Below are 20,877 nucleotides of genomic sequence, written 5' to 3' on the forward strand. Positions count from 1 at the left end.
GGGCGCCTGTAGTCCCAGCTACTCGGGAGGCTGAGGCAGGAGAATGGCATGAACCCGGGAGGCGGAGCTTGCAGTGAGCTGAGATCCGGCCACTGCACTCCAGCCAGGGCGATAGAGCGAGACTCTGTCTCAAAAAAAAAAAAAAAAAAAAAAATACAAAAATTAGCCAGGCGTGGTGACACATGTCCATAGTCCCAGCAACTTGGGAGGCTGAGGCAGGAGGATCACTTTGAGCCCCCAGGAGTTTAAGGTTGCAGTGAACCGTAATTGAACCACTGCACTTCAGCCTGAGCGACAGAGCAAGACTGTGTCTCAAAAAAAAAAAAAAGAAACTGCCATGGTGGCTCACGCTTGTAATTCCAGCACTTTGAGAGGCTGTGGTCAGTGGATCGCCTGAGGTCAGGATTTCAAGACCAGCCTGGCCAACATGGTGAAACCCTGTCTCTACTAAAATTGGTGCTGGGTACCTGTAATCCCAGCTACTCAGGGGTCAAGGCAGGAGAATTGCTTGAACCCAGGAGGCAGAGGTTGCAGTGAGCCAAGATCACGCCACTGCACTCCAGCCTGGGTGACAGAACCAGACTCCGTCTCAAAAACAAAACAAACAAACAAAAAACCACCACACACACAACCAGGTAGGAGGGCTGAGACAGTTAAGTGGGCATTTGAGCTGGGCTATGGAAAAGGCATAGGACTTTCATCAGTAGAGGGGAGGAGGACATGCCATTTGAAGGGAATAGTTTGAACACAGGAGACAGAAGAGGCTGAGGTGGAGGGGGTGACAAAGAAGGCAGAAGCACTGAATGGTGGATTCATGCAGGGCGATCCACCATTGCAGTGGGAGGTGAACCTGAAGAGAGACCAGCTTGATGTGGAGAGCATTGAATTCAAGTTAAGGAGTTTAGGTTTTTTTATTTTGAGATGGAGTCTTGCTCTATTACCCAGGCTGGAGTGCAATAGCGTGATCTTGGCTCACTGCAACCTCCTTCGCCCAGGTTAAAGTGATTCTCCTGCCTCAGCCTCCCCAGTAGCTGGGGTTACAGGTGCATGCCACCACGCACAGTTAATTTTTGTATTTTTGTAGAGACGGGGTTTCACCATGTTGGCCAGGCTGGTCTTGAACTCCTGACCTCAGGTGATCCGCCCACTTCGGTCTCCCAAAGTGATGGGATCACAGATGTGAGCCACTGTGTCCGGCCAAGGGGTTTAGGTTGTAAGAGCCGTGGGTAACAGAAAGCTGTTGGGAGAAAAGCTGTGTTGGAAGAGAAGCTGAGGCAGCGCCTGCTTGTCAGCTAGACTTGCTGTCTCCTTGCTTCTAGCACTCCCATTATCTCAAGTAGTCATATGTTATATGTTTGTCAATCACTCGATACACTGTTTCCTTTCAACCCCCACATCCTCACCACCTGTTTCTTTTAGCACCAATAAATACTGTGGGCTCCCAGAGATCAGGGTCTTCACAGCCTCCACACGATGGCCCCCTGGTCCCACTTTCTCTCTCAAACTGTCTTTTTCTAATTCCTTTGACTCCACCGGACTTTGTTGCCCCCATGACCTGGTGTTGGGTCTGATCACCCCAACATGCCCAACATGGGGTGACACCCTGGTAAAGGAATGCTAGAGCGTGTGAAAGCGGGGGACGCATCGTCAAAGGACACCCGAGGGCGTCTAAACAAAGCTTGACAGGAAAGCTGAGCGCTCAGAAGAACCAGGGTAACAATGGGATAAAATGAAAGCATACATTCTGATTATTTAAATTTCTTAAGGCATTTATTACGAAGAGGGGGAGTGAAAGTTAGTACTCAGAATTTGTTATCACTCTTTCATACAGTAAAGCAGTTTTGCCCATGGTTTCCGGAACAAGGGACTATGGAGTTAGATGAATGGCAGAGAATTGGCAGAGATTGTTAAAAGGCGTATAAAGAAGGAGCAGAAATTGGAGTTTCTGTTTGGTCAGTGTGGGCACTAATAAAGGCAGCTCTTGAGCCATTTCAAAGAGATGATGAGGCAGATTCAGAGGAGGAGGAGTGTAAAAAACTAACCAGATTCTGAGTGTGAGGAACAGCTACCAGAGGAGATTAAAGAAAAGAAAACTTTAAAAAGTATGTTTTACTAGCCTGTCAGCTCTACCTGCTGAATTAAGTGAATGGCCACCTCCTCTCTCTCCCCTTAATGGGTGAGAAGATGAATTAGCTGAAAAACTTACTGCTTCTGTAGTTGCAACATTAAAACCTGGAGCAACTGGTGGTGCTATACAAAGTTATATTCAAAAAGCTAGAGCCGAGGGAGACTTGAAGCATGGTAATTTCCTGTTACTATCATCCAGCAGAGAGGACAGAATACAGCTAATTGGCCACTTTTCCTTTTTTTTTTTTTTTTTTTTTTTTTTTTTTTTTTTTTTTTTTGAGACAGAGTCTCACTTTGTCGCCCAGGCTGGAGTGCAGTGGCCAGATCTCAGCTCACTGCAAGCTCCACCTCCCAGGTTCACGCCATTCTCCTGCCTCAGCCTCCCGAGTAGCTGGGACTACAGGCGCCCGCCACCTCGCCCGGCTAGTTTTTCTTTTGTACTTTTTAGTAGAGACGGGGTTTCACCGTGTTCGCCAGGATGGTCTAGATCTCCTGACCTCGTGATCCGCCCGTCTCGGTCTCCCAAAGTGCTGGGATTACAGGCTTGAGCCACCGCACCCGGCCCACTTTTCCTTTTAAGTTACTAATCGAATTTAAGCAAGCCGTTAGTCAATACGGACCGAACTCTCCTTTTGTGCAAACTCTATTTAAAAATATGGCTCTTGATAATAGATTAATACCATGTGGCTGGGATACTTTGACAAAATCTATTCTCACTCCATCTCGGTATTTGCAGTTTAAAACCTGGTAGGCTGATGAAGCTCAAACTCAGGTAAAGGAAAACATATAAGCACAGCCACCTGTGCCTGTTTCCGTTGAACAGTTAATGGGACTTGGCCCCAATTGGGGTCAATTAGAGAATCAAGCAGTAATGGAGGATGTAGCCATTGTTCAGCTGCGCTTTGTGTGCTTACCAGCATGAGAAAGGATAAATGTTACAGGGGAAAAATATCCTTCTGTCACTTCTGTCCAACAAGGACCTAAAGAACCGTATATTGATTTTATTGCTCCACTCCAAGAGGCTGTGTATAAAGCCATAACTGATAAAATGGCTTAGGATGTTGTAATACAGCTTCTTGCATATGATAATACTGATGCAGAGTGTCAAACTGCTATTAGACCCCTGAGAGGGAAGCCTTATTTAGCTAAATATATTAAGGCTTGCGTTGGCGTTGGAGGTAACTTACATAAGGCTACTCTTTTAGCTCAGGCTATGGCTGGATTAAGAGTAGGAAAGAATATGCCCCATTTCTCAGGCTCTTGCTTTAATTGTGGGCAATTTGGACACACAAGAAAGGAATGTAGAAAAGGAAATCAAAAGCAAACATGACTACCATCAGTCAACAGAAAAGTCCCGGCGTATGTCCCTGGGGTAAGAAAGGCAAACACTGGGCAAGACAATGTCATTCTAAATTTAGCAACGATGGGCAACCTCTTTCGGGAAACGGGAATAGGGGCCTGCCTTGAGCCCCTCCACAAACTGAGGCATACCCGACACAACCAGAGCCCTGTGCAACAACTGTCCCCTGCCTCAGCAGGCAGTGCTGCCATAGACCTCTACAGCACAATTCCTGTCTCATGAGAGGTGAAGCCGGCTGGGCTTCTGGGTCGGGTAGGGACTTGGGGAACTTTTCTGTCTAGCTAAAGGATTGTAAACACACCAATCAGCGCTCTGTGTCTAGCTAAACGCACCAATGAACACTCTGTAAAATGGACCAATGAGCATGATGTGGGCAGGGCCAAATAAGGGAATAATAGCTGGCCACCCGAGCCAGCAGCGGCAACCTGCTTGGGTCCCGTTTCACGCTGCGGAAGGTTTGTTCTTTCACTCTTCACAATAAATGTTGCTGCTGCTCACTCTTTGGGTCTGCATTACCCTTATGAGCTGTAACATTCACTGCGAGGGTCTGCGGCTTTATTCCTGAAGTCAGCGAGACCACGAACCCACCAGGAGGAACAAACAACTCCAGATGCACCACCTTTAAGAGCTGTAATATTCACTGCCAAGGGCTGCGGCTTCACTCGTGAAGTCAAGTGAGACCACAAACCCACTGGAAGGAAGAAACTCCAGACACATCTGAACATCTGAAGAAACAAATTCCGGACACACCATCTTTAAGAACTGTAACACCGCCAGGCGCGGTGGCTCACACCTGTAATCCCAGCACTTTGGGAGGCTGAGGCGGGCGGATCATGAGGTCAGGAGATCAAGACCAACCTGGCTAACACAGTGAAACCCCATCTCTACTAAAAATACAAAAAATTAGCCGGGCGTGGCGGTGGGCGCCTGTAGTCCCAGCTACTTGGGAGGCTCAGGCAGGAGAATGGCATGAACCCGGCAGGTGGAGCTTGCAGTGAGCCAAGATGGCACCACTGCACTCCAGCCTGGGGAACAGAGCACCAGACTCCGTCTCAAAAAAAAAAAAAAAAAAAAAAAAAAAAAAAAAAAAAAAAAAACTGTAACACCACGAGGGTCTGTGGCTTCATTCTTGAAGTCAGCAAGATCAAGAACCCACCAGAAGGAACCAATTCTGGACACACTTCCTGGGGAGCCACCAAAGAAGGTCCCCATGGGAGTTAGGGGACCCTTATCCTCAAGGATACAAGGATACAAGGAACAGTTGGTCTATGACTTGGAAGGTCTAGTCTAAATTTAAAAGGTGTGCCAGGCACGGTGGCTCATGCCTGTAATCCCAGCACTTTGGGAGGCCAAGGCAGGCAGATCACGAGGTCAGGAGATTGAGACCATCCTGGCTAACATGGTGAAACCCCATCTCTACTAAAAAAAAAAAAAAAAAAAAAAAAAAAAAGCCGGGTGTTGTGGTGGGTGCCTGTAGTCCCAGCTAGTCAGGAGGCTGAGGCAGGAGAATGGCATGAATCTGGGAGGTGGAGCTTGCAGTGAGCCGAGAGTGCAGAGAGCCACTGCACTCCAGCCTGGGAGAGAGAGTGGGACTTTGTCTCAAAAAAAAAAAAAAAAATTAAAAGGTGTTACTGTACATACGGGAGTAATTGACTCTGATTATACTGGAGAAATTCAATTAGTTATTAGTCCCTTAACTCTGTGGTCTGCCTCCCCAGGAGAAAGAATTGCTTAGTTGTTGCTGTTACCTTACATAAAACTAAGAAGCAGCACAGTGAAAAGAACAGGAGACTTTCCTAATACTGTAATCAAGCAGGAAAGGCTGTGTATTGGGTTACTCAAGTGTCTGACAAAAGACATGTTTGCACAGTAACTATTCAAGGAAAAGATTTTGAAAGACTATAGATACTGGAGCTGATGTCTCTATTATTGCTATAAATCAATGGCCCCTGCATTGGCCTAAACAAAAGGCATCCATTGGTATTGTTGAGTAGGAGGTGCCTCAGAAGTTTTTCAAAGTTCTTTGATTTTACCATGTGAAGGGTCGGATAGTCAGGAAGGGACAATTCAGCCTGTCATTACACCTATTCCTGTCAATTTATGGGGTAGAGACTTATTGCAATAATGAGATGCTGAAATATCTATTCCTGAGGAACAATATAGTAGTAATAATAGTAGACAGGCCAGGCATGGTGGCTCATGCCTGTAATCCCAGCACTTTGGGAGGTGGAGGCAGGCGGATCACAAGGTCAGGAGATTGAGACCACGGTGAAACCCCGTCTCTACTAAAAATACAAAAAATTAGCCAGGCGTGGTGGCGGGTGCCTGTAGTCCCAGCTACTTGGGAGGCTGAGGCAGGAGAATGGCGTGAACCCGGGAGGCAGAGCTTGCAGTGAGCCGAGACCGCGCAACTGCACTCCAGCCTGGGCAACAGAGCGAGACTTCGTCTCAAAAAAAAAAAAAAATAGTAGACAAATGACAAAAAACATGGAACATTGTCTGGAAAAGAACTAGGAAAAAATTAAAATGGCCAATGAGAACCTTTAGAAGGACAAACAGATCGGACCAGATTGGGGTGTCATTTTTAGGAGCAGCCATTGTTGAGCCTCCAGCTCCCATTCCTCTTGTTTGGCTAACTGCCAAACCAGTTTGGGTGGAGCAATGGCTGCTGAAACAGGAAAAACTGAAGGCTTTAAAAGAACTGGTACAGGAACAATTGCAAAAGGGACATATAGAGCCTACTCTCTCCCCTTGGAATTCTCCTGTATTTGTCATTAAGAAAAAATCAAGGAAATGGAGAATGTTAACAGATTTAAGGGCTGTTAATGCTGTGATTCAACCCATGGGGGCGCTACAACCAGGGCTGACCTCCCCAACAATAATCCCAAAATACTGGCCTCTCATAGTGATAGATCTAAAGGATTGCTTTTTTACCATTCCTTTAGCTGCCCAAGATTATGAAAAATTTGCTTTTACTGTTCCCGCCATAAATAATAAACCAGCAGATGATCTGGTTGAGTGGCTTTTTCTACCTCACAATACAACCAAAACACTCACTCTGTACTTAGATCAAATTGCTGTGCTAGTAGGGCAAGCGAGGCCGCGCACAACAAAGCTAATGAGATATGATCCAAATCATATTATAGTTTCATTAACTAAACAACAAATTCAACAAGCCTATATTAATTCCCAAGAATGGCAGGTTAATTTGGCCAGTTTTGTTGGCATTCTTGATAATCATTATCCTAAGTCTAAAATCTTCCAGTTTCTAAAATTAACACCCTGGATATTGCCTTCTATTACTCAAAAAGCCACTATTGAAGGAGCCATTACCACTTTTACTGATGGATCTAGTAATGGAAAAGCCTCATTTGCAAGACCTCAACAGCAAGTTTTTCAAACAGACTGCTGCTTTCTGCTCAAAGGGCTGAACTTATGGCTGTGATACTAGTGTTAAAAACTTTTAAGCAGCCAGTAAACATTGTTTCTGATTCAGCCTATGTAGTGCCAGCCATGCAAAATATTGAATGTGCCTTAATTTGAAATATGGCTGATGAGCAACTTAATATTTTATTTCATTCTTTACAGCAAGCAGTGCAACAAAGGCATTCCCCTTTCTATACCACTCATATGAGAGAACATACTAACCTCCCTGGCCCTTTCACTAAACTTAATCAAAGGGCAGATGCACTGGTGTCTGCAGCCTTTGCTGATGCACAAACATTTCATTATTTAACCCATCTTAATGCCTCAGGCCTTAGAAAAAGATATGGTCTATCGTGGAAACAAGCTAAAGAAATTGTGCAACACTGTTCCGCCTGCCAAGCCCTGCATCTGCCACATAAAAGGAGTTAACCCTAGAGGTTTATCTCCAAATTCCATCTGGCAGATGGATGTAACACATATTCCCGCTTTTGGAAAATTGCCCGTTGTTCATGTTTCAGTAGATACCTGTTCACATTTTATCTGGGCCATATGTCAAACAGGGGAAGCTACAGCTCATGTTAAAAGACATCTTTTATCTTGCTTTTCAGTTATGAGAATCCCAGAAAAAATCAAAACTGGTAATGACCCAGGATACTGTAGTAAAGCCATGGCTACATTTTTTCAACAATGGAATATTACCCATACTACAGGTGTTCCATATAACTCACAAGGACAAGCATTACTGGAAAGAGCTAATTGTACTTTAAAAACTCAAATACAAAAGCAAAAACGAGGGGACCAGGAATATAAGACACTGCATATGCAATTGCATTTAGCTTTATTAACATGAAATATTTTAAATTTACAAAAAGATCAACCTGTGACTGCAGCTGAACAACACCTGACAGGACAAAAGTAAAATAGAAAGGCTGGACAAGATATATGGTGGAGGGATGCACATCCAAAGAGCTGGGAAAAAGGAAAGATAATTTTATGAGGAAGAGGATCTGCTTGGTCTTCAGGTGACATCAGTACCTCTGTGGGTGCCCACCATTGAGATCTATCTGAACCATAGGTGGCCCCACCTGTACGTGTAGGTTTAAGATTGCGGCCGGGCGCCTCAGCCGTACCCAGCATGGAGGCGAGACGGTGATCACGAGTCGGAGATATCCTGGCTAACACAGTGAAACCCCGTCTCTACTAAAAAACAAAAACCGGGCCAGGTGGCGGCGCCAGTCCCAGCACTCGGAGGCTAGGCGGAGATGCCACCGGGAGGCGAGCTTGCAGTGAGCTGAGATCGGGCAACTGCACTCAGTCCGGCGACAGAGGAGACCCGCCTCAAAAAAAAAAAAAAAAAAAAAAAAAAAAAAAAAAAAAAAAAAAAAAGAAAGTTTAAGGATTGCTTTTATTTATTTATTTTGAGATGGAGTTTCACTCTTGTTGCCCAGGCTGGAGTGCAATGGCATGATCTTGGCTCACTGCAACCTCTGCCTCCCAGGTTCAAGTGATTCTCCTGCCTCAGTCTCCCAAGTAGCTGGGATTACAGGCATGCGCCACCACACCTGGCTGATTTTTTTTTTTTTTTTTTTTTTTTGTATTTTTAGTAGAGATGGATTTTCTCCATGTTGATCAGGCTGGACTTGAACTCCCAAACTTAGGTGATCCTCCGCCTCAGCCTCCCAAAGTGCTGGGATTACAGGTGTGAGCCACTGCATCCAGCCTTTGGATTGCTTTTAAGCCTCAGTTTGCTTTCTCTGTGCCTTCTGTTAGAAGGGGCCTGCTTCTCATTATCAACGGTAAGTTTTACCTCGCAGTAGTTAACCAAAGAGGCCAAAACTGAGTTACAAATGCTTCAGCAATGGCATGTCTCCCAGCTACAGCCACAAAAGTTTTTGCTTCTGTTTCAGTAGATTTACTAACATGGCGGTGAGGGTATGCTTGTGTTTTTGCAGGAGATGAACAAACCGTGTAGGTGCCCTCAACGTGTGTACGACCATGGAAGAGGAGACTGGAAGGAGCCATGGATCCCAACCGTGTGCCGGGTTCCCCCAGTATGAGCCATGCTGAGAAACTGCTGGAGCACCAGGGTTTTACCTATAGATGCTTAACGGACCAATGCTTTCTGACTGAACTCCTCCCTACCCTGAATACAAGAGACCCTAATAGATAGGCAGGAGTATCATCGCCCCTATTCAGCATGAAGAAGTTACAGAAAACGGACCTTCATCCTTCTGCAACCCCTAGGATTAAGGGTCCTCTCATAAAAGGGAAAGGGGAGATATGTGGGAAACATTCAAACTGGAGCAACTCCATTTTGAATAAGGGCTAAGAAAAATGAAGCTTGATCACCAACCAGCAATTAAGGGCTGCACAACCTGAAATTACCTTGCTCAATTAATTTAAAAAAGAGGTCACCTTATGCTAGTAATAATGATAGTAGCTGTGGTGGTTTTACAAAAAGAGAAGCAGGGCATGTTGGGAGAAAAGCTGAGTGTTGGGAGAGAAGCTGAGGCAGGGCTTGCATGTCTGCTAAACTTTAGCTCCTTGTTTCTAAGCATTCCCATTATCTCAAGCAGCCATGTTTCTCATTCACTTGATACACTGTTTCCTTTCAACCCCCACATCCTCACCACTTGTTTCTTTGTTTGAGCACCAATAAATAGTGTGGGCTCCCAGAGCTCAGGGCCTTCACAGCCTCCCCACCCGCGATGGCCTCCTGGTCCCACTTTCTCTCTCAAACTTTTTCTCATTCCTTTGACTCCACCAGACTTCGTCGCCCCCACGACCTGGTGTTGGGTCTGATCACCCCAACAAAACCAATGGGTATCTTGAGTGACAAAAAGTATTGTGTGTTAGGCAGTGGGTTTTAGAGGCACGAAGAGTAAGTTGGAACTGGAAGGAGAATTTTGCAGTCCTCTCAGGCTAGCATTGCAGTAGCAGATTGCTCTGGCATGTATAAATTCTTTAACGAGTTTCTATATGCATTCAGCTTGAGCCTATTGTGTAGCAGTAACTATGAGTCTAAAAAGACGGGGAAAGATGTCTATTTATAAGACTTCAAAACTTAACAAAATCTTAATCTAATGATTTGACAGTGATGTGAGACATGATCTAAACAAGGGGAAAACTTCACTTCAGCAGCACACATACTAAAATTGGAATGCCAGGTGCAGTGGCTCATGCCTGTAATCCCAGCACTTTGGGAGGCCGAGGCGGGCAGATCACGAGGTCTGGAGATCAAGACCATCCTGGCTAACACGGCGAAACACCGTCTCTACTAAAAATACAAAAATAAAATTAGCCAGGCATGGTGGCGGGTGCCTGTAGTCCCAGCTACTTGGGAGGCTGAGGTGGGAGAATGGCATGAACCTGGAAGGCGGAGCTTACAGTGAGCCGAGATCGCGCCACCGCACTCCAGCCAGCCTGGGTGACAGAGTAAGACTCTGTCTCAAAAATAAAATAAAATTGGAATGATACAGAGAAGATTAGCATGGCTCCTTTAAAGGAAAGATGTGGTCCGTGTCCTCAAGGGACTCAGAGTCTAGGAGGGAGCTGAGGCTCATATGCAGGATGTAAAAAATTTACTAGTTCATTCAGTAATTCAGCAAATGCTAAGTGAATGCCAGGCACTCACAGCGTGGGGTGGGGAGGACTCAAGTGAATAAAGCAAAATTCTTTCTTCCAGAGAATTGACATTTGATCAGGTGATAATAAAAGTGGAGAGGAAAAATGGATTCCTCTTACAGTAGCAGGACCTGAAGCATTATGAATGACGTAAGAAAGGTCTCAGTAGATTGCTGGAGGCAGAGGAGTGACTAGTTCCAGCTGGAGGGTTGGAGAAGATGTGCTTGAGATAGGCCTGAAGGGAGGGGAGGAGCTGGCAGGGTAACAGCATGTCACTTGGGAGGCTCCAGTCGTGGCCAACAGCAAAGGCTAGGAAAATGGCAACTGCAAGGCCTGCCTGCGGCTGGACAAGAAACTTGTGGTTGAGAGAACGGGCTCTGAAGAGGACTGCTCAGGGTCAGCTCCCATCTTGTCCACCTCCCCCAGCTGCTATCTAACCTCTCTGAACCTTAGTTTCTCCACCTATAAACTAGGGGTTTTTTGTTTGTTTGTTCATTTGTTTTTTGAGACAGAGTCTCACTCTGTCACCCAGGCTGGAGTGCAATGGCACAATCTCGGGTCACTGCAACCTCCACCTCTGGGTTCAAGCCATTCTCTTGCCTTAGCCTCCCAAGTAGCTGGGAACACAGACGCCTGCCACCACCCCCAGCTAATTTTTGTGTTTTTAGTAGAGACGGGGTTTCACCATGTTGGCCAAGCTGGTCTCAAACTCCTGACCTCAGGTGATCAGCCTGCCTCAGCCTCACAAAGTGCTGGGATTACAGGTGTGAGCCACTGTGTTCAGCCTAAACCAGAGGTTATGTTATTAGCGCCTACCTCATAAGGTTATTGTGGGATTTCAGTGAATAAATACGTGGTTAGTGGCATTGAGCTGGTACTTGGGCAATGTCAGCCATGATTTGTAGTCCAGTTTGGCTGGAACCCAGAGGGCGAGGAGCTGTGAAAATGAGTCTGCCACATTGACTGGAATCCTTAAGAAAGGACTTAAAAGTGACAGCTAAAGACATTTAGTCTTTCCCCTACAGAAGCTGTGGCAGGAAGACTGCTCTGCCTATGACAGAATGAGGAGACTGTAGGAAAGTGTGCATGGCTGGCAACTGACCTCATGTGAGCAGTCAGGGACATGTTCTGGAACTAGGGCGGTGGCAGCAGGGATGGGGAGGAAATACCGGATGCTGGAGGATTATGAGGACAGAAAATTGGCCTGGGTGGTGTGGGAGTGGGGGTGTGACATGGATGATGCTGTGCACTCAGGAACGTCATGAAGGGGTGTGGCCTTGGGAGGACAGCTGCATCAGTGTGGTTTTGCCTTCGAGGAGGGGTGCCCAGTGGTGATGCCCAGGAGAAAGAATGGAATCCTGGAGCTGGGAGTGAGGTTGGAGCTGGAAGAACCAAGACCCAGGGAGACGAGTTCTCCTGAGGACGAATAGGAACAGCTGAGCGAGGCAAGGCTGAGCCCCGGGAAGGCGTGGGGTGGGTGGGGGAACATGCCTGGCTAGAGGGTGGCAGCAGGAAGGCAGAGAAGGCATCCCTGCAGGCTGGCCCTGGAGCAGAGTGCTGGGTCCCAGCAAGGGACAAGTTAGTTAACTTAAAGTGGGGCATCCTCAAGGCAGTAAACTGGAGCCAAGTGGGTTAAATCCTTCTTGCTGCTATTAAGGGGAGGAGACAGGTTTCCGCAGACTCTACATTTTGGAGAGAAACAAAAAAGAATGTCCCCAAGTCTCCTTTGCCCTGCGATGCTGGGACAGATTGGCAAGGTCCCAAGAGAAGCACAACAGTGACCGACGCTGACGCTGCCCTCAGCTGAACTTATGTTAAATCCTTCGGATGTAAGTAGACTATACACACACACACACACACACACACACACACACACACACACATATGTAATTTTTTTTTTTAAATGAGACAGCGTCTCGCCATGTTGCCCAGGCTGGTTTTGAACTCCTGGGCTCAAGCAATCCCCCCACCTCGCCCTCCCAAAGTGCTGGGATGACAGGCGTGAGCCACCGCACCCGGCCTGTAGCCTTTAATAGTGGATTTTAAATGTGTGTAACATTTTAAAATGTGCTTATTCTTTGTTAGAATTAGGGCGAAATATCTACTTGGCTGATTTTCCTTTCTATCTACTCTATACTTGTAGTATCGAGTATACATATTTCTACTATTCTAACCGGAAGGACTTGTTTCCCCGGTTGTACATTCCCTCATGATAAGCAAGATTTTCAGTGTTTGTTTCAATATTCATGATTAATACTTGTCTGTTCCCCTTCACTCCCTACGCTACGTTTTCCTAAAATTCCTGGATTTTTTATCAGTTCTGTAGAGGTGGACAGCAAGGCTCAGGGCGGTAGGAAGGAAACTCCTCCAAACCTCAGTCTTCATACCCCATGGTCCGGGTGTCCAGGCAACCTCCGAGCGGACCCTCCGGGCTCCATGGAGCGTCCCAGTGCCGGGGGCTGGGGGCTGGTGCTCGCTAAGTAAGGGTCGGGGCAGGTCTCTTTGCACCGCGGTATCTTCCCGCTCGCTCACCAAACGTGCGCGCGGCAGGAAGGGACCCACTCGATGGATCGCGCCTCTCTGAGGCCTTCTCTAGAAAAAGGGGCCACCCGCTTATGAGGGAAAGGGATGGCGCAACCACGTGTCACAAGCCCCAGTGGCCTAATGGATAAGGCACTGGCCTCCTAAGCCAGGGATTGTGGGTTCGAGTCCCACCTGGGGTAAAAGTGGCAAGTTTATTCAGGGTAGTTTTTATTTATTTTCTCCTCCCTTCTCAGAGACGCTGGAATCGACCTTGGTCTCTGGTTCGACACCCGTGCAACGTGTTGAGGAGGAGCCACCTCCTCCAAGTACCTAAAGCCGGTAAGCGCGGATCTCGCCAAGCCGCTGAATAAACAGCTTTCGTCCGGGTAGGGCCCCACAATTTCGAAGCTAGGGAAACGCGTAAGAATAAGTTGCTCAAAGGGTTCCCAGGACACCCCAGGTCCACCTGGCGGGGCAACCCCGGAGAACCGGGGGTAAATGACCACCGCGACTGCAAACAGAGGGTCCTGCAAGAGAAGGTGAGGGGCGCAAACAGGGCAGAGGCAAGCAAGTAGCGGGCAGGTGGTGGTGGATTCTGAGGTCTCTGGTTGCCAGCACCAAAAGTTATCTTGAGAGCACAGTCCCACCCCAGGTGGGACTCGAACCCACAATCCCTGGCTTAGGAGGCCAGTGCCTTATCCATTAGGCCACTGGGGCGCGGTAAGACGCTAAACCCACGTGCTCATTGATAGGCATTCGACCATACGTGCCCAAATAACGGCCCTGCAGTGGGTCACCGCGCTCCAAGCCTGAGAAGCCATCGGGACGACGGGATGAACCGCCCGCTGGACGCGGCGTCCCCATCGGGCTACGCAAGAGCTCCACGCGGTGGCGACGCGCGGGGAACAGGAGCCCGCGGTGCCCTGTAACGCCGAGAAGAAGCGCTCGGCGAGCGCAGAGCCCGGAGGAGCATAGCTCGGAGGATTAGGGATGCACGAGGACGAAGGGAAGAACAAACCCTCAAACGATGCTGGGGTTCGGGCACGGGCTGCTCGCTCAAAAAGAGCCCGACCACAAAGGAACCTTCAATCTTACGATCTGAAGTCAGACGCCTCATCCCTTAGGCCACGCGATCACAATTGCCAGGGAAGCTCTGAGACTAGTCCAGGTGCCGCTCCGCTCGGGGGTGTGACTACGCGTGTGGCTGGGGCCACAGGGAGGGTGAGCTCTTCGCTATAGGCGGCCAGGGTGCGAGCACCGAAGCTGCGCCACGCCCGAGCATTAATGACCATCAAATTGGTCTCCCGGGTAAACAAGTACAGGAGGTGACCGCGTGGCCTAATGGATAAGGCGTCTGACTTCGGATCAGAAGATTGAGGGTTCGAGTCCCTTCGTGGTCGGAACGTTTTAATCCTTGCAACTATAATCTCCGTCTCTTTACTTGTTTTAGGCCCAAAAATGCCTTCCAATCCCTCCTTACCGCGGCTCCCGGGATCCGATGCTGGGGAGCTGCTTCTGTCCAATCAGGCTTTGCATCCCGGGACACTTCCGGTTATGGCGTCATTACGCAGCCTGTGGCGTCTCATTCTAAGAGACAGTAGTATCGCGCGCCCCCTGCATGATGACCCGGTGGCCTAATGGATACGGCATTGGCTTCATTTAAGGTTTAGGCTCTGCGTTCGAACCACGTTTGTGGTGGCGTGGCCTAGTTGCAGAAAGCTGTTCTTTTGAGATCCATTTTAATAGAAGTAATTTTTTTAAAAAAAGTTATAACGTAAAAAACAAAAACCAACTGGCACATTTTGTCTTTGTAACATCATTTACCTTTATTTTGTGCATGTGTCTATTTCAATTAATTTTCCTTTTCTTCTAGATGAAGAGTGACTACTTTGAAAGGCAAACCGATGTGAGGATAAGTGGGGCCCCATTTCCTGTTGTCTTGTACCTTGAACGAGTTCAACATCCAAACATTCGCCTCGTAAACGTGCTCTACAAGCTACAAACCCACAAGCAAATGAAACGGAGCGGGTTATGTTTCAGTCTATCATTATGAAGTTAAACAGCAGACAAAACTCCAGTCTCTGGCTGGGCCCAATGGCTCACTCCTGTAATCCCAACACTTTGGGAGGCTGAGGCGGGCGGATCATGAGGTCAAAAGTTAGAGTCGTGATCGCTCCACTGCACGCCAGCCTGGGCAACAGAGTGAAAGTCTGTTTCAAAAAAGCAAACAAACAAAAAACTCCAGTCCCTAGCCTCAAGGGCAGTAGGGGTGCTGCCCAACTCTCTGGCCTTAGTCCTGCTAGTGGGCTCTATCTACACTGAGAGGGCACCCACCAACCCATTACCCTATTCTTGGAGGAAGAGGGTGTCAGCATGCATGTGTGTGCAAGTGTACTTGGACATAGGGAAGAAAAATGCTAATTTTTTTTCTTCTTCTTCTTCTTTTTTTTTTTTTTTTCTTTTTCTTCCTCCCTGAGACAGAGTCTCGCTCTGTCACCCAGGCCAGAGTGCAGTAGCGTGATCACAGCTTACTGCAAGCTCCACCTCCTGGGTTCACGCCATTCTCCTGCCTCAGCCTCCCAAAGTGTTGGGATTACAGGCGTGAGCCACTGGGCCCCGCCAGGGACTGGAGTTTTGTCTGCTGTTTAACAGAAGACAAACAAGCTGGGACTATAGGCGCCCGCCACCACGCCCGGCTAATTTTTTGTATTTTTAGTAGAGACGGGGTTTCAGCGTGTTAGCCAGGATGGTCTCGATTTCCTGACCTCGTGATCCACCCGCCTCAGCCTCCCAAGGTGCTGGGATTACGGGCATGAGCCACTGCGCCCAGCCGATGCTAATTTATTTTACCAGTCAGCGTCCGGAAGGAAGAAGATGGCACACTCCCACTGGGTAATCCGAGGAGCGTTTAAAGGAGGCCCGTTTAGCAAGGGCAAGTGTAAGGAAACGTGAGGACTCCAGGATGGACATTAGTGACGCGCTGTCCCCATCAACAGGCTTAAGGGCTACAAAAGGCAGCAGCTCCTGGAACCTGGAATCGGGTTTGGAAAGTCGCCCCCAGGAGCCAAGATGTCGGGTCCAGAGATGCGGAGAGCCCATGGTGACCTTATCGCAGGGAGGGAGCCAAGGGAGTAAATACTTGCCTTCAGCTTCCTCCTTCCCTCCACTCTCCCGCTGCTGAGGCTCAGCCTAAAGCCAGAGGGCAGGAAGCCTGGTGGTGCCTCCCAGACATGATGGGGTGACGGGCAGAGGAGCCGGGGAAAGGCGGAGAGTCGGGCTGCAGGGTCAAAGGGGATGACATCCGGCATTCAGAGTTTGCCAAAAAAAAAAAAAAAAGCCTCCATTTTACTCATAACCCTCACAACAACCCTGAGAGGGAGGAAGGGGGCTGATGGATGAGAGGAAGGTGTCGCCGGGAGTAGGCAAAACGTAGTCAAAATAGTGCTACTCTGAAATAGGGGTAGCTTCAGAATCGTTTTGGGAAGCTGCTGATTCTCCCATGGGCACAGGTCTGTTCCGCCTGTGAAACATCAGAGCGGTGTACGCTTAACGATGTTCTCAATTTCCTCTGTATGCATTTATGTTCTTTTAGTAAAGTGCTGTTTTGTTTTTGTTTGAGACAGAGTCTTGCTCTGTCGCCCAGGCCGGAGTGCAGTGGCGCCATCTTGGCTCACTGCAGCGTCCGCCTCCTGGGTTCAAGCGATTCTCCTGCCTCAGCCTCATGAGTAGCTGGAATTACAGGGGCCTGCCGGGATTTCACCATATTGGTCAGGCTGCTTACGAACTGCTGACCTCAAACGATCCACCTGCCTGGGCCTCCCAAAGTGTTGGGATTATAGGCGTGAGCCACCACCCCCAGCCATGTGTGTTTGTAAGTATACTATTCTGTATTCTGGCCAGGGATTTGGGGTGTGTGTGTGTTTGAGACGGAGTCTTGTCGCCCAGGCTGGAGTGCAGCGGCGTGATCTCCACTCACCGCGACCTCCGCCTCCCGGGTTCAAGCGATTCTCCTGCCTCAGCCTCCTGAGTAGCTGGAATTACAGGCGCCCACCACCACACCCAGCTAATTTTTGTGTTTTTAGTAGAGACGGGGTTTCACCATATTGGTCAGGCTGGTCTGAAACTCCTGACCTCAGGTGATCCGCCCGCCTCGGCCTCCCAAAGTGCTGGAATTATAGGCGTGAGGCACCGCGCCCGGCTTTGTTTTTGCTTTTTACTTGAAAACCTTCGCTCCTGGGGAGCTTTGGGTGGGCTTCCCTGGTTGCATACACGGCAGCTTCCCATCAGCCTATTCCAGGTTGAATACTGCAACATTTTGAGGATACTATATTTACTATTTTCTTGGGGAGAGTCCATTGTTTCATCTTTTTTTTTTTTTTTTTTTTTTCTGAAATGGAGTTTCGCTCTTGTTGCCCAGGCTGGAGTGCAATGGCACGATCTCAACTCACCACAACCTCTGCCTCCTGGGTTCAAGCAATTCTCCTGCCTCAGCCTCCCGGGTAGCTGGCATTACAGGCATGCCCGGCTAATTTTGTATTTTTAGTAGTGACGGGGTTTCTCCATATTGGTCAGGATAGTCTCGAATTTCCGACCTCAGGTGATCCGCCCACCTTGGCCTCCCAAAGTGCTGAGATTACAGGCATGAGCCACCGCGCCCGAATTTTATTATTATTTTTTTTTTAGACAGGGTCTCACTCTGTCACCCAGGCTGCACTGCAGTGGTGCAATCATAGCTCACTGCAACCTTGAACTCCTGAGCTCAAAGACTTCTCCTGCCTCTCAGCTCCCTCCCAATCCCAAGTAGCTGGGACTAAAGGCACATACTGCTGCACGCTGGTTTTGCTTGTTCATTTGTTTTAGATTCAAGGTCTTGCTTTTTTGCCCAGGCTGGTCTTGAACTTCTGGGCTCAAGCAATCCTCCCACCTTGGTCTCCCAAAGTGCTGGGATTACGGGCATGAGCCACTATACCCGGCCTCATCAGATTCTTGGAAGTCCTTGATTCAAAAAAATTTTTTAACTTAAAAATGTGATCTCGTACTTTTGTAAAAGAAACAACAAACCAAACCAGAACAAACTCCTCTTGTCCCTTCTCCAGGGCCATCCAGAATTCTTACTGTTCTCTCCATCTAAGACCAGCACCAAGTTGAATGGACACTACCTTTTTTTTTTTTTTTTTTTTTTTTTGAGGCGGAGTCTCGCTCTGTCGCCCAGGCTGGAGTGCAGTGGCCAGATCTCAGCTCACTGCAAGCTCCGCCTCCCAGGTTTACACCATTCTCCTGCCTCAGCCTCCCGAGTAGCTGGGACTACAGGCGCCCGCCACCTCGCCCGGCTAGTTTTTTGTATTTTTTTAGTAGAGATGGGGTTTCACCGTGTTAGCCAGGATGGTCTTGATCTCCTGACCTCCTGATCCGCCCGTCTCGGCCTCCCAAAGTGCTGGGATTACAGGCTTGAGCCACCGCGCCCGGCCTATGGACACTACTTTTAAGCTGGCTCTGGCTTCCAAGCCCTGGCACATGGTGGCAGCAGCGTGTCTCCAGCCTGGACACTAGAGCCATCACTGCTTTTCTGGGCTTCAAGCTTCGGTTCCCCACAAACCACCCTCCAGGCCCTTCCTCGATGGGACTTACACTCTAGTGAGAGAGAGGGACAATGAACAAACCAATACACAAGATGATTTCAAAGGAAAGAGGGTGATGGGAAACTTTTGACTAGTGAGAGAAGAACAGTTGAGGAGGGGCATTTGGTCCAGCCCTAAATTATGGGAAGGGACCAGCCACATAAAAAGATCATATAATGGCGGGGCACGGTGGCTCACACCTGTAATCCCAGCACTTTGGAAGGCAGAGGTGGGTAGATCATGAGATCAGGAGATCGAGACCATCCTGGCTAACACAGTGAAGTCCCATCTCTACTAAAAATACAGAAAAATTAGCTGGGCATGGTGGTGGGCACCTGTAGTCCCAGCTACTCAGGAGACTGAGGCAGGAGAATGGCGTGAACCTGGGAGGCAGAGCTTGCAGTGAGCCGAGATCACGCCACTGCACTCCAGCCTGGGTGACAGAGGGAGACTCTGTCTCAAAAAAAAAAAAAAAAAAGAATTTTCACTTGTAAATTTGAGCTATTTGTTTATCCTATAAATACTTGTTTAAGAAAGGCAGGATGGGCTGGCCGCGGTGGCTCACACCTGTAATCCCAGCACTTCGGGAGGCCCAGGCGGGCAGATTACCTGAGGTCAGAAGTTCGCAACCAGCCTGACCAACATGGTGAAACCCCATCTCTACTAAAAATACAAAAATAGGCTGGGTGTGGTGGCAGGCGCCTGTAATCCTAGCTACTTGGGAGGCTGAGGCAGGAAAATTGCGTGAACCCAGGAGACGGAGGTTGCAGTGAGTGAGCCAAGATAGTGCCATTGCACTCCAGCCTGGGCAACAAAGAGGGAAACTCCACCTAAAAAAAAAAAAGAAAGAAAGGCAGGATACTTAATTTTTGTCCTTCGATGCCAGCTTTTAGAGTAATCTCGATAACAGCCAACCTAGCCAAAGACAGACAGCTTGTACTTAGATATGGGGTTGACTCAGTTCGAATTTTGCCTAACAGGAGGTCTTTACTGATTCATATTCGTCATAATTATGTTTGATTCTGTAATTATGCTGTTTGTTTTGATTCTGTAACTTTTACTATATAGAATGTACTTTTCCCCTCCTAGTGATTTGCAAAGCGTAATCCTATTTTTACTAGTACTACACCTTTTTTTTTTTTTTTTTTTTTGAGGCGAAGTCTTGCTCTCTCACCCAGGCTGGAGTGCAATGGTGCCATCTTGGCTCACTGCAACCTCTGCCTCCCGGGTTCAAGCCATTCTTCTGCCTCAGCCTCCTGAGTAGCTGGGATTAGAGGAGCCCGCCACCATGCCTGGCTAATTTTTAATTAATTTATTTATTTTTTTGTAGAGACGGGGTTTCGCCATGTTCACCAGGCTGGTCTCGAACTCCTGACCTTGGGTGATCTGCTTGCCTCGGCTTCCCAAAGTTCTGGGATTACAGGTCTGAGCCATGGCGCCCGCCAATAATTACTTTTTTTTTTTTTTTTTTTGAGACTGAGTTTTGCTCTTGTTGCCCAGGCTGGAGTGCAGTGGTGCGATCTCGGCTCACCACAGCCTCTGCCTCCTGGGTTCAAGCGATTCTCCTGCCTCAGCCTCCCGAGAAGCTGGGATTACAGGCATGCACCACCATGCCCGGCTGATTTTTAATTTTTTCTTTTTAGTAGAGACGGGGGTTTCTCCATCTTGGTCAGGCTGGTCTCGAACTCCTCCCAACCTCAGGTGATCTGCCCGCCTCGGCCTCAGAAAGTGTTGGGAGTACAGGCGTGAGCCACCGCGCCCGGCCCAATTACCTTTTTATGTAAAATTAATGCATGTACAACGCAAAAATGCTGAACAATCCAAGAGGCCATAAAAAATAAAAGTACCTCCTTCCCACCCAGGTGCCTTTAGCTGAGCCTGTTCCCAGTTGTTTGCTCACTGTTATTTAGCACAGGGAATCTCCCAAAGGGCTCCCCCTAATGCTGGGGATGCCCCCTTCACATCGCAACACCTTCACGGGGCTTGGCGGTGTCCTCCTCGAACAGTGCGAGCTCTAACCAGGCATTTTTTTTCTCAAATCCCTGCGCTTTCACTTGGCTGTCGTCTGCATCCTCAGATCCTCAGCGGGATGGCTGACTGCCAGTTCAGTGACTGCAGTCTCGCAGGGAAAGGGTGTGGTACTTTTCTTATGCACATTAAAGGCCTTGCACAGCTACTGCTCCTCATCTCTTTCCAGCC

The 20,877-nt window shown here is 48.3% G+C and overlaps 3 non-coding genes across 3 annotated transcripts; 2 read left to right on the forward strand and 1 right to left on the reverse strand.

Annotated features, from left to right (window-relative positions):
- Nucleotides 1–13,187: 13,187 nt before the first annotated feature.
- On the forward strand, nt 13,188–13,260 carry TRNAR-CCU. Its single transcript has one exon. It is a non-coding gene; the product is annotated as a tRNA-Arg (tRNA).
- A 444-nt stretch (nt 13,261–13,704) lies between these two features.
- TRNAR-CCU lies at nt 13,705–13,777 on the reverse strand. The gene has a single exon. It is a non-coding gene; the product is annotated as a tRNA-Arg (tRNA).
- Nucleotides 13,778–14,387: 610 nt separating this feature from the next.
- Nucleotides 14,388–14,460, forward strand: TRNAR-UCG. Its single transcript has one exon. It is a non-coding gene; the product is annotated as a tRNA-Arg (tRNA).
- Nucleotides 14,461–20,877: the final 6,417 nt, after the last annotated feature.

This window comes from Rhinopithecus roxellana, chromosome 19 (genome assembly GCF_007565055.1).
Source record: "Rhinopithecus roxellana isolate Shanxi Qingling chromosome 19, ASM756505v1, whole genome shotgun sequence".
NCBI classification, from domain to species: domain Eukaryota; kingdom Metazoa; phylum Chordata; class Mammalia; order Primates; family Cercopithecidae; genus Rhinopithecus; species Rhinopithecus roxellana.